We start from the raw sequence: 12,841 nt of genomic DNA, 5'->3' as shown, positions 1-12,841 counted from the left end.
GGCGCACTGCGCGCCTGCCCGCGGGGGGAGTCCCGTGGAGGGATTTGGGGGGAGGGCATCCCGCTTCATGAGTGTTTCTCCGTTTCTTTAAGAGCTACCAGAAAGCAGCCCACCCCCACCCCCATAAAAAAAAAAAAAAAAAAAAAACGAGTGGGGAAGAGCCAGCCCCACGCCGGTCCGCCTCCCGCCCGCGGCCCGGCCTCCCTCCCTCCCTCCCGCAGCCTGGCTCGGCGCTTCTTCGCCCCGAGTTCTCCATCCTCTGGATCCCGGGCTCGCGGGGGCGCGGACAAGAGGATCGAGGAAAGGTTTGCGAACGTGATGGGTTTGGGGCTTGGGGGGGGAGGGGCAGCTCTCCCGCCACCTCCATTCCTCCCCCCCACCCCAAGGGGCCCAGAGCCTCCAGCCTCTAAACTGCTGCCTCGCTCCCTTTCTCTACCTCGTACATTCCCAGGACAATTAGGGCTGAAGTTTTCGGGAGAAGCGGCCCCGAGCCCGTGGGATAAGGGGGCGGCCTGGCTCCGCCCAGGACCCCTCCGGGACCTCCCCCCCGGCTGCCCGGGTTGGCTGTAGGGCGCGTCACTCCGCGGGGAGGCGGCGGCGGCTGTGGCGCCGGCGAGCCCGGGGCGGGCGGAGAGCGAGGACAGTCCTGGGCTCCGAGTTCAGCTCCGGCCGGGGGGAGGGGAGGATAGGGGTCGCGGCTTACCCTGTGAGCACAGACCGCCCGCGGCCTGGGGAGGTGCTGCCCGGTTTGGCAGTGTCCTGGGCAAGGCCAGTGCCTGGGACCCCAGAGCTCCCCGCCATGGGGGAGGGGGCCGCTCCCCAGCCTCTAGGAAAGAGGTGGTGGCTCTGAGCGGCGAGTGAGTTGGGATGGGGGCGGGGTGGGTGGTGATCTCTGTCCACAGCTGCCTGGCCTCGAGGAAGCTTGCTTCCACTTTTCGAGCACTTGCCGAGCGTGGCACCCAAACTTTTGGCTCTATCTCCATCTCCCCGAGCTGGGATGCAGCCTCCCTACCCGTGCCCCAGAGCCCGGAGCCAGGAGCTGGGAGCCCGGGCCCCGCAGTCCTGCAGCCGGGCTCAGGCGCCCGCGAACCTGAGGCTCGGTCCTTGGCTCAGCCTAGCTTTTCCCACCTCGCGCCTTAGGGTCTCTTCGCTCCAAGGTTCCCGTAGTCTTGCGCCGGAAGGACTAAACTAAACTAAACTTCAGCTGAGCAATGGGGGAGGAAGGAGGGGTGCAGATACGCAATCCCTGCCCTATCTTGCGATCGGGAAAGCAAAGGGCTCATAAGGACGCCCCAATTCGGGAGCGCCCTTATGTCTGGATAGTGCCAGAGTCGGTTCGCGCGAAGTGGGCACCAGTCTCCCGAGCAGAGCTTCGCGTACTGCGGACCCTTACTGGGCTCTCCTAAATGACCCCTTTCTCTGTCTGTGAGCTTCTTCAGTCTTCTGTTTTAAGTGTAAATCTTTTGTGTGCGGTGAATGCCTGTTTTCCATCGGCTAACTCTTTTTCTTTCTTTCTTGGTATAACTTCTCCCTTCTTTCATTCTCCCTGTTCGCCCTTTCTTTACCTTGTCTCCGCTCCCTCCTATTTTTCCTCTCTTCTCCCCTGGCTCGGTCTCTAACACACGCAACACGTCCTTTCCTCGCTCCCCCTTTCTCCCCAGGTCCTGTTGGGTACAGTAGATTTTGATAAAAAGACAAACGAAGCTATCAGTGGGGTTGATGTTGAAGAATGAAGATAATAATGTTTCCATAGGTGGTGCTTCAAATGCCATTATTTCTCACTGAATATTTAAAGAGATCCCACGGCAAAGATGGATCTACGCGCTCTTGGGGTGCGAGTCACTCGCTTTGCCCAGACCCCCCGGAACGTGTTCGGGAGCACGTGTGAATCCCGCAGCACCACCAACCCTGCACTCCGCAAACAGTCCTCGCAGGTACAACGACCCGCACTCTCCCAGGTATTCCAACGAGGCCGTGTGCACTTGCACACTCGTTTCCCTCGAATATGCCCACGTTTGGAGCCGCCCGCATTCATCTCTAACAATCCTGGCTTTTTGAAAGTCCGGGCCTTGGGGCACCGCGTGCTGTCAGGAACCGAGCCGAGCTGTCTGTCCTGCAAACCTTTCCTCCCGGTACGCGCCGCGCGCGCAGCGGGAAGCTCCCGGGAACAGCTTCACACGTATTCTTTACTTGCTCTATGTGTGATTAAGATTAAGGGGGGGGAAAAAGAAAAAAAAGAGCTTCCCCTCCCCCCTAAACACCACAACAAACAACCAGACGAAATGAACATGCAAAAACAGCTTCTAGATGTTTAATTAAAAATGGGCGAGCAGAGACGAATTAATTGAGGGATCCAAACTTTAATAACTTTTTTCGTTCTTTTGCGTCCTCGACGGCGTAGAGGTGGGCGTCTCGTTCTGCGTGCCGCGTCCCCAGCTAATTTCTTGTTTGTTTTCTTTCCCTGCGGCCGGGGGAGAGAAGGGAGGTGGGGGGTGGGGGGGATGGGAGGAGGGGGATGATCAGAATGGCGGAGAGAAGAGAACTGGTCTTTATTGTTGATGGCAATACATCAATTACGGGCCATTGTGTCGGGCCCAAGTTCTGTGGTTCGCTGATGCGGGCGCCGCAGTGTCAGGGCGCTGGCGAGGCTCCGCGTGCCGCGATGCAAAGAAATAATTAAACCAATAAAAATGGAGACAGAGTGAGGGTCAATTTTTATTTTTGAGCGGGTCGAAAGAAGGCAGCGAGTGCGAGTTAAGCGCCAGAGCTGGAGTCCTTCCCAAACCCTGCCCACCCCTGAGAACTGCGCGCTCTACGTGGGGTAGAGCCCTCCCGACCCTCCGAGCCCTGGGTGGGGGCAGCTGCTGGGGGAACTCGGGTAACGAGGCTCGGACTTGCACGTTCCTCGAGAAGGCCTTGTACTTAGGAGCTGCTCCGCATTAGGGAATGGGGGTGGCCCGAAGTGAGGCAGCAGCTGCTCCAGGGTCGCGACCTCGCGGGCCGACAAGAACCGCACCCGGGGGAGGCGCTTGGCGGATTTGGCAAACTCGCATCTTGGAGGTTTGATGCCTGTTTCTACCAATGGGTCCCCTCAGTTCTCGCAAGACCTAGAGTGCCCTCAGTGGGTTGGCGGGGCCGGAGGACTGTGCCCCAAGGCGGTGGACCACAGCTGCATTCCCAGCGAAGGGGTATCCCGGCTTCTTCACTCGATTGGGGGTCCCAGGAAAGGGAGGGGGTGTTGAAGCTCCCCGCTGTGAGGCCTGGTTCTCCAAAGTGTCTTATTCTGGCCCAGTCTCACCCCAAGGCTGGGATGGGGCCTGGGATGAGGCCTTGCCTGGGCCGTAGACTCTTTCCCGTTCCACCCACGCTGCATGGACACCCTACCCCAGGACTGGAGGACGCCCCCGGCCCCACTGGCCCCCTGCCGAGGCTAGAAGGGCAATAGAGGAGGTTTCATTTTCTTACGCCAAGCAAAAAGCGGCAAAAAGGCGGCAGCGGCGCCCCGGGGACGGGGGAGGAGGCGCAACGATCGTATCAACGTTATTGATGGGGAAACGTTCGGGGCAAGAGCCCACAGATCAGGTTCACAGTCCCTCCCCTACTCGGAGGTGGGTGGGACAGAGCGGGTGGTGAGGGGTGTGTGTGTGTGTGTGCGCGCGCGCGCGTGTGTGTTTGGGGATGGGGGCGCCTGAATGCACCCGCATTAACCACCCGGGGTTTATTTCTATTTTCCATGTCTGAAAGTTTGTTGGGGGAGGGAGAAAGGGGGAAAGAATTGAGGTCACTTGTACCCTAGCCCTTAGGGCTCTTTCCTAGGATTGGGGCTAAAGTGATGGGAGGGGGGAGGAGGGAAAATGTCATAAACAAAGATCAAGTTTGGAAAGCCCACCATAGGTTCGGTTATTTTCCAACAACCGGGACTTCGCTTCCCCGGGAGTTTCAGAAACTCCTTTTCTACCCGAACTGCTGTTGCTCGGACACCGTGGCGGCATCGAACCCGAGGCCTGGGAGAGCAGGCTCCGGTGGGTGCCCCCGCCCCTGGCTGTCTATGCTCTGCGCCCTCGACGCTCTCACTTCCCAGCAGCTAAGCCCCGGCGGCGGCGAAAAGGCGCAGTTTGGAGGTGGGGAGGCAGTGGTGGTGCCTCCCGCTGCCCACCGCCAAAGGCTATCTCCAGACCCGCGCCCGGTGCACCTCGGGGACTAGGCGCCCCGGCGCCGGCTCGGGCGGGAAATTCGGCCGTGGCGAGCTGAGGGCGGGCTTGGTAACCACCTGCACTTGTCCAGCGAGTATCCCCTACTGCCTGCCCGCGGCAAACTTCGTCTTTCTTCCCGTGCAGGGCTTTCCCCTGACTTCGCTAGAGGCTGCAAGAGCCTGCGATTTTTTACTTTACGTCCACATTGAGCGTCTTACACTTAAATTCACTGCGCCCCGCGTGCAACAGTGCCTCGCTAAGGGGTCTCTGGGTATAAAATTTCTCCCAGAGGAAATGTCCCGAGGCAGAGAAGGTGGTAAAGACTAATCGAATTTATAAAAAAGAAAACCTTTGCTTCCTTTTGGTTAAATCCTTTTGCGGTTTTCAGAGCATGAACAAAAATCATTTTCATGCAATAGATTGTAGCTAATTCCTGGAACCTAGTAGTGGGGTGTTTAGAAAGCCCAGCAGGGCGCAGAGATTTCTATCTACCAGCTCAAAAAGTAGGACCTTAGGATCTAGGAATAGTGATTAGTTCTCTTACATGTCTTCTGTTGGGAATAGGTGTGAGATCTCTAGAGTCCTGTACTTTGAGTGTGTGCATTTGGAGGTGACTGGCTCTGCCAAGAAACTCATTTTCATTCATAAAGGAGATCTTCTCAAACGACCACCCTATGAGACTCCTAGATGAACTAATTTAGCAAATCTTTTGCAACAAAGATTCTTTTTTTAAATTGTAACTTTTTTGGCAAAACATCCATTTTTTAAAGACCAGATCAAAAATTTTCAGAGATGTGAATCTTGGTTTTGTAAAAAAGGTTGTGTGCAGTGAAACATTGCCCTGTGGATCACTTCTCTCCATCAGTGTTTATGGAGAAAAGCACCTTTTGGTTTCTGTTTGGTAGAAATGAAACAGCAATTTCTGTTTCAGGACCGTTCTGGAGTACTGGCACTTGCCTGTGAGCCAGGCCTGCCTGTCACTCACGTTATTCGTAATTTACAACTCCAAGTCTCTGGCTGAGCTATGACTTAAATAGGGAATATTTCTCTCTACTGACTTTTGAGCAAAGATCTTTTATTTTCTTTTTTCTTTTTCCCTGAGGGAGAGAAATGTTTCTTTTGGGGGCTGCAGTTTGAGTCACCGTTGTAGCTTTACCTTGTCACCACAAGGAACTTCAATTTATCAGTCCTGTGCATACTTTTCAGTTCAAACCTGTGTCCTTCTCTTTCAGCTCCATATGTATGATTGAGTAAGAAAGGGACAAAAACAAAAGGGGGGGATAGCCCATGCATCTCTTCTCTTTCCCCTTTCTGAGTGTGACTAAGTTTTCTTAATTATTGCACTATCTTTCACTCAATTTTTATCCTCATCTCTCCAGCCACAGTAACGACACTGTTCTCTCCAATTTAACATCCACTTGAAGTTTTAAGAGACTAACATTTCCCAGTTCCAAATCTGTGTCTCCCCACTTTCTTGTGCATTCACAAAACAGAAGCAATTACCTAATAAACCATAATCCAAAACCCACACACCAATGGTAGGAACTAGCTCTAACCTTTTCTTCCTCTTCATGTTTTATAAGTTTTGGTCCTGGCCTCCACTCTTTCATCCTGGGTTTTCCCACTTTTCCCTGACTCTTCAGCATACTTTGTAGTAAAATCCAGTCCCCAAGAAGACTTCCTCAGAAATTACAGCTCAGGCTGTAATGCATGCCATTTTTGCTAAGAACTTTGCTCGGGTTTGCTGTGACCTTTGCTCAGGCTGTAATGAATGCTCAGGGAGTGAACAAGAGAAGATGCCAGCACGTTTCTCCTTCTTCAGTGAAAATGAAATGATTTGGGGAGAGTTGGGGTGGAGCCCACATTTTCCAGGTTTGGTTTTGTTTTCTCTTTCTTTCCTGGGTCCCACTGTACCTCCATTTTGGGAGAATAGTGCTGAGCAAACCAGCGACTATCATCTCAGCCCCCCTGGACAATCTCTCTTTGACTGATCTCAAATATTTGCAGTGGACCAGCTTGATTCCACATGCGCTCCTTGGATATTGAGACTGTAGACTCAGTCAGGCTATTTGGGTTCACACCCTGGCTCTGTCATTTAACAGTGTCCAGGGAACACAGTCCTAGGTTTGCATAGTGGGTAGTCTTGTTCAAATTAATATTGCTACCCTTTGTTTTCTGCTCCATAAAATATAACTAATGGAGAAGTAACATAGTGCTTAAGAGCATCTAACAGGGAACTAGCTTTGCCTCCTAGTAGCAGTGTGATCTTCCATATGCCTCCGACATTTCTTCGTCTGTTAAATATAACAGTCCTTATTATATATAGTAACGGTCGTTATTATATATAACAGTCCTTATTTCATAGGGTTCTGGAGTGTTAACAGAGTTAATATGTATGAAGAATTTATAACAGTGGCTGGCATATAATTAGTACAATGTAAGTGTTAACTATATTGTTATTACTTCACAGAGTTGTTGTGAGGATCAAGTGGTATAATATGGTTAAAATATTCTCTATTCATTTGTCCGTCCATTTCTTTATTCATTCACTTTACAGAGTAATATGCTAGGCATGGGGGATGCAACTGTGAAACAAACACTGTCATTCCTTTCCTTGCTTATACAGTCAGTTAATCAAACAGATTATTACCTGGGGGTGTGTTACTGACTGGCTCAGTTCTGGGGGTGAAGAGAACAGCATAGTGGCAAGGGTAAGAGCAGTGCTTGATCTCAAGGAATTTCTAACATCCTAATGGAAAGTCCTAACTGATAAAGAAACCTGAAACTAGAGCCAAAGCCCAGTTGTGCATGTGGGTCTTTTGGGCCAGGGACAGACCATCTTCATGCTTCTGGAGGGTTCGTGAGCACTGGTAGACATGTAAGTGGCCAGCCGTTCAGGTACCTGTATTCACTTGGTCATTTTATTTGGTTCACATATGTGTATGTGTGTGTGTATTTAATTGTGCAGACTCCTCTGAATTGTATGGAAAACAAAACAAAACAATAAAACAGGTGCTGTTTTCCTTTGGGCCCTTGAAAGTATGAACTGCTTACAATGTCGTAGGCCTTGCTTTTCTGGCCTTTTTGCATCCTGTTTTGTCAGATTATAAAAACTAATCATGGTCATTACAATAAAGCGTTCTGTAGCCAAATCTAATGGTTGGGATGAAAAATTATCCTATCAGCCTGTCCTGCCTGCAGGCATGTCTATCGGGTCTGGGTTCAGAACCCCTAATAGTTGCAGCATTGAACAACTCAGTATTAGTGTTATAACCATGTTGTGACCAAATGTAATTTAACATTTGCAGGCAGAATGCAAAATGCCCTTGTGAAACTCCCTCCCTCGTGCTTCAAGATTAAAACACCTTTTATGGTTAGAATCTGGAAAAGGATTGAAAGTCTAAGCACAAGTACCTGTCCGTAGTGGAGCTGTTGTGTGAAATGGGAGAGACAACAACACATGTGTACATCCTCCGTGTAATAATGGCTTCCCTGGGAAGTGTCTGACAGCACGTGGAGTTTAAGACATTCACAGATGTCAGCAAGGGGAGGGCGAGGTTTCTATTTTCCCTGGTGTTGGGGGAGCAGACTCAATTTAATCTGTCACTTGATGTCCTTCTCCTCAAAAATAGTGCCTGGGGGCTCTCAGGGGCTTTATTTAGAGGCTCTTAGGAGCTTGGCAGTATGTAAATTATGTGTGAGTGTCCTTCATAGTTCTTGGTGGTCACAATCAGAGGGATTTAAACATGATTTAGCATTTCCGATGATTTGTAGGATTGCTGGAGCCAGTCGGTTCAGTGGGGATAGCCGAGGCTGGCTTTCTCACCATTGCTTTAAATAGGTTTCCATGTCATGGCTGCTCTGGCCAGTCCAAACCTCTGAGTGGATCTATGCGTGGCCCCCAGTGTTGGTGGGTGGCCTTGTAAATGTCTTTAGTCTGTCAAGGAGTTCTGAGATTTTTTTCAAAACCAAAGATTTTACAACTTTAAAAATACAGTACATTTTAGTGTTTTTTTGCCTTCTCATTTCATTCATTTGTTCACTTGTACATTCATTTAGCCAGTATTTATTGAGCACCTACTGTATGCCAGGTGATATTTTTGGCATGAAGGATATAATGGTGAACAGGACAGATATGGGAAGTTCCTGCTCTTCTGGAGCCTACATTCTAAAGAAAGGGATAGACAACGAACAATCAACAGACTTCGTAAAGCTCAGAGAATAAGTATTTTAGAGAACATAACACTGAGCAATGTGATGGAGAGTGACTTGGGTGGGGGTATGGAGAGGAATATTAGGGGGATCTTGGAAAGCCTCTGAGGAAGTGACCTGAGAGCTGAGATGTGAATGCCGAGAAGGTGTTAACTGTGCCAAGATTTGGGGAGAATTTCAGCCAAGCAAAGAGCAAGTGCAAAGACCCTGAGGTAGGAATGAACTGCGAGAAGTTTACTCCTTTTTCATCTTCCTTTTTCCTCTCTTCCTCTTTGTTATTATACTTCCAGTAAGACCAGGGAAATTAAATTTTCTTTTTTGAAATTTCTTTTCCTGTTGAATGGACAAAACGAGTTGTGGAATATCCATACAATGGAATACTACTCAGTAATGAAAAAGGAAGAACTACCGATACTTGCAGTGATGTGGATGAATCTCAAAAGTATTATGCTTAGTGAAAGAAGTCAGAACCAAAAGAGTACATACAGTTTAATTTATTTATCAAAATTCTAGAAAATGCAAACTAATCCATAGTGACAGAAAGCATACTAGTGGTTCAGTGGTTGTCTGGGGATGGAGGGAGAAATCGTCAAGGGACCCAAAGAAACTTTTTGGGGTAATAGAAATGTTTGTTATCTTGATTGTAGTGATGGTTTCACAATTATATACCTATTTCAAAATGGATCACATTGAACACTTGACATATGTGTTGTTCAGTGTACTTCAATTATATCTAAATAAAATTAAAAGTTAGATTTCTTATTTCAAAAACTATTGGAAATAGACGTCGTACATAAAAAATTTAAAGGGAAAAGAGGAATTGCCACTGTCATATTTAAGAACTTGAATCCTGAAAGTTCTCTAGGGCCTGGTCATATTTGACCTGGGAACAAGTACTGTCTAGGGTGGTGATGGAACAGGGTTGCTACTGAGCCACCTATCTTGACCCTTAAGAGAGCATAAGGTTTCCCTTGTGTTGGAGACAAAAAGACCTTTGAATTTAGGTACTAATTTAGTCTTGAAATTAGATGCTCTGCCCATGGTGGGAGAGAAAACCACAGCCTCCAGTGACAGGTACATCCAGAGGGAATTCAGGATCTGAGGCTGGACAAACATGACTCAGAACCCCAGGCTGACTTATGGTGTACTGATGGCATGATTATTTTGGTATGCCATAGACCAGTTGTGGTGAAGGACTGTCTCTGGCGAAGGACCAGTTGGTTTTGTTTTTATTCCCCCCAATCTGTCACAGACCAATACTTTCGTAGAATACAATGAAAACACATTATTAGGAAAAAATGAAATAGAAAACAGAGTCTATTTCTAAAAAGAGAAATAGAAAACAAAATATAAGCTCAAACTTGTATTACAGATTCAGTAACCATGAAATTGTTCTGGCATACTGCCAAAGCAGCTTCTCAACTGTCAGTGTCAGTTTCTGTAGTTACGGTGAGGTGGACTGACAACAAACAGTTTATGGATCACACTGGACCATGAAGTTGCCCTGGAATAGTCCAGAACCTTACAGTCAGTGAAGCCACAAGGTGGGTAGTGTTGTGTGAGTTAATGGTTCCCGTAAGTGCTCAGGGTGGCTCTGTGGGACCTAGGGCAGCCAGAGCCCCCCAGAGCCAGTTACCTCTGGTCACAAGGAGCAACTTCCTTTTATCACAGTAAGCCCCACCTATGTTAGCAATTGGCTACGTGGGAAAGGTTAAGAAGCACTATAGACCGGTGGTTTTCACACTATAGTGAACATAACAATTAGGAAAGATGGGGGCTCGGTAAAAATGCATATTTCTGAGCTGCAGACCCAAAAATTCTGATGCAAGAATCTGCATTTTTGTCAATGCCTTGGTTGCACCGTAGTTGACTCCAATGCATGTGTTCCAGGGACCTTGTTTTCAGAAGCACTTGTGTAGACATAGTACAGGTAGGTCTGTGGTGGGGATTTTCCTAAGTGTATGTACTTCTCTCTGCAAATTAAGTTTAAGGCTAGGCATTAAACTGAGGGATGCTTCCATCAGTGTTCTTAGTTTCAGCAACAGAAACTTGTTTAATTTAAACAGAGAAATAGCCTACTAATGTAGTTGGGAATCAGCCTCAGCCTATCCAGGTTCAGTCTCCAGAATAGTTCCTGAGCAGACACTGTTATTGCCACTAGAAACAGTCCTGCTGCTGACCCCACAGGAGCTGAGCCCTACAGCATTGGGCTAGCTAGAGTTCCTACCCCTGTGACTTCCTAAACATAATGGATTCTTTATAGGCCCTGGCTCCTGAGTCAAAGTCTTGGTCAGGGGCATTTGGTGGCTGCTCCATAGCTGCAAGGGAAGCTGGGCACATGGATGGATGTCTAGCATGTTTGGCTTCTGTCATGGGGGGATGTAAGGCTCATTTATGGGGAGTTCTCTGAGCCAGGTAAACCAGAAGAACATTAGGTGTCCATGTAGGCTATTACAGCCTCCACTCCATCAGAGAGTTTCACAGCTGTCTTTTAATTTTCCTGAGCATTACAGAAAGCTCACCTCTGAATGCATGCCAAAGATGGCAGCAAGCTGACTTTCGAGTGAATAGAGCAGCCTCCCACTGTGGAGCCCCATCCCCTGAACTGGAACGAGGCCCCTTCACACTCCCAGCTCAGCTCGACTCAACCTGATGCTCTGGAAAATCCCTTGGGAGACTCATCAGGTGCCATGATCCTCAGCAGACCCCTGCCCTGGGGTGTTCTCAGAAGAAAGGGAGGGAGAAGGCAGCTGCCATTTGTAGCACAGGTGCCAGGACCTGGGCTAAGCACTTAGCTCAACTAATTCCCCCAGGAACTCTGCAGTGGGTTTCTATCTTTTTCCGTTCTACAAATGAGAAAACCAAGGCTCTTGAGAAGTTTCCCTGGAATCATACAGCTTTGGGGCTGCTTGATGCCTGAAACTAGGTCGTTTTTATGAAAAAAAAAAAAAATTCCCTAAATGATGATGAGAATGGTTTCAAGTTTTAGGAAGTTCAGGTGAGGAAAGAATTTGGGGCTGGACTTTGGGGTTCACAACAGGAACACGATCTGGACTTCCATTTTGATTTAAGTCTGCACTTAAATTTGAGTATTTGAGGGTACAGACTTGTTAAAACCTGAGTAGCTGTGGTTACCTTGCAATTTTTTATGGTGGTCTTTAAATGCCTTTGATTTGGAACTGATGAAACTGATGGAAAGCTTAGAGCAAAACTAACCCCACCCCAGTGAGTTAAACTGTCTTTGAACCTCTGATTCTGGATGAGTTTGTGACAGATTCCAGCCATCAGTCTGAGTGACCCCCCAATCCTGCCTTCAGTATGATTCAGTAGTTAACATAAGCAGAAATGTCTGTTTCTTTTTTTTTTGCCCCATGAGTGTGCTTGAAAAGTAGTATGGGTGTAGTAGAAAGAGCCAGGTTTTGGGAAAAGGATGTCTGAGTTAAAACTCTCATTCTGTTTATTGGCAGCAGGATTTTGTTCAAGATTTTTAATCTGGTAGAGCTTCATTTTTCTCCTGTATAAACCGAGTGACTTCATCTGTGTAGTCACCTGTCTGAGGGGTAGTGAGGGGCCACCAGACATATGGTAGGCATTCAATAAATATTTATTGAATAAATGAATCTAGAGAGAGAAGGGATGTTGCAGTCCATCTGTGCACACTCTAAAATTCTGACAGATGCTAGCAGCCTTCTACTATTATTATAGAGCAGCATGTCAGACTTTAGTGCACTCACAAGTAACCTGGAGATCTTGTAAGAGTGAAGATTCTGAATTGGAAGGCCAAAGGTGGGGCCTGAGATTCCAAATTTCTAACGAGCTCCTGGGTGATGCTAGTGCTGCTGGTCATGGACCACTCTGTGTAATGAGGGTATAAGTGAGTGGGTAGCAAATGTACAAGGCATGCAAGGTGGGGGAGGGGAGCGGTGATCACCTCTGCTAGTGATCTTCCCAGTAGGAGCACAACTCAGGTCTCCAGCTTGTCCTGTGTCGAGAAATATCCCCAGTCTGGCAGCATGCCTGTAAAGGAACTAAAAAGCATATGCTCTTTTTTCCTATGTAGCAGCGAGGGTGGCCTGGCCGTGGTAACTCATGTTTGCCGTATTTGGCGTGGCTACCAGTTACTCTGAGTCACCAGCTCGTGGCATTAACATTAATAATCCCCAATACTTGTTAGAGATGGTGTGTGCTGAGTACCTGGCAACAGGCTTGGCACATGATAGGCTTTCCAGAAAAGGTAGCTGCTGTGGTGATGATGATAATGGTGATAATGATGATTGTTTTGTGAAGTCCTTTCCCATTTCAATTAGTGCTCTCAACAACCCAGTGTTGTGGGTTTTAATTGTGCAGGCTCTGGAGTGTTTATCTGTAGATCCTGGACATACCAGTCTTGTTCCTAACTCCACACACTTTCTTGGAGAATTTGTTTGCAAATGGGA

Source organism: Cynocephalus volans, chromosome 10, assembly GCF_027409185.1.
Source record: "Cynocephalus volans isolate mCynVol1 chromosome 10, mCynVol1.pri, whole genome shotgun sequence".
In the NCBI taxonomy this organism is placed as follows: Eukaryota; Metazoa; Chordata; class Mammalia; order Dermoptera; family Cynocephalidae; genus Cynocephalus; species Cynocephalus volans.
Note: the sequence above shows the minus strand (reverse complement) of the source record.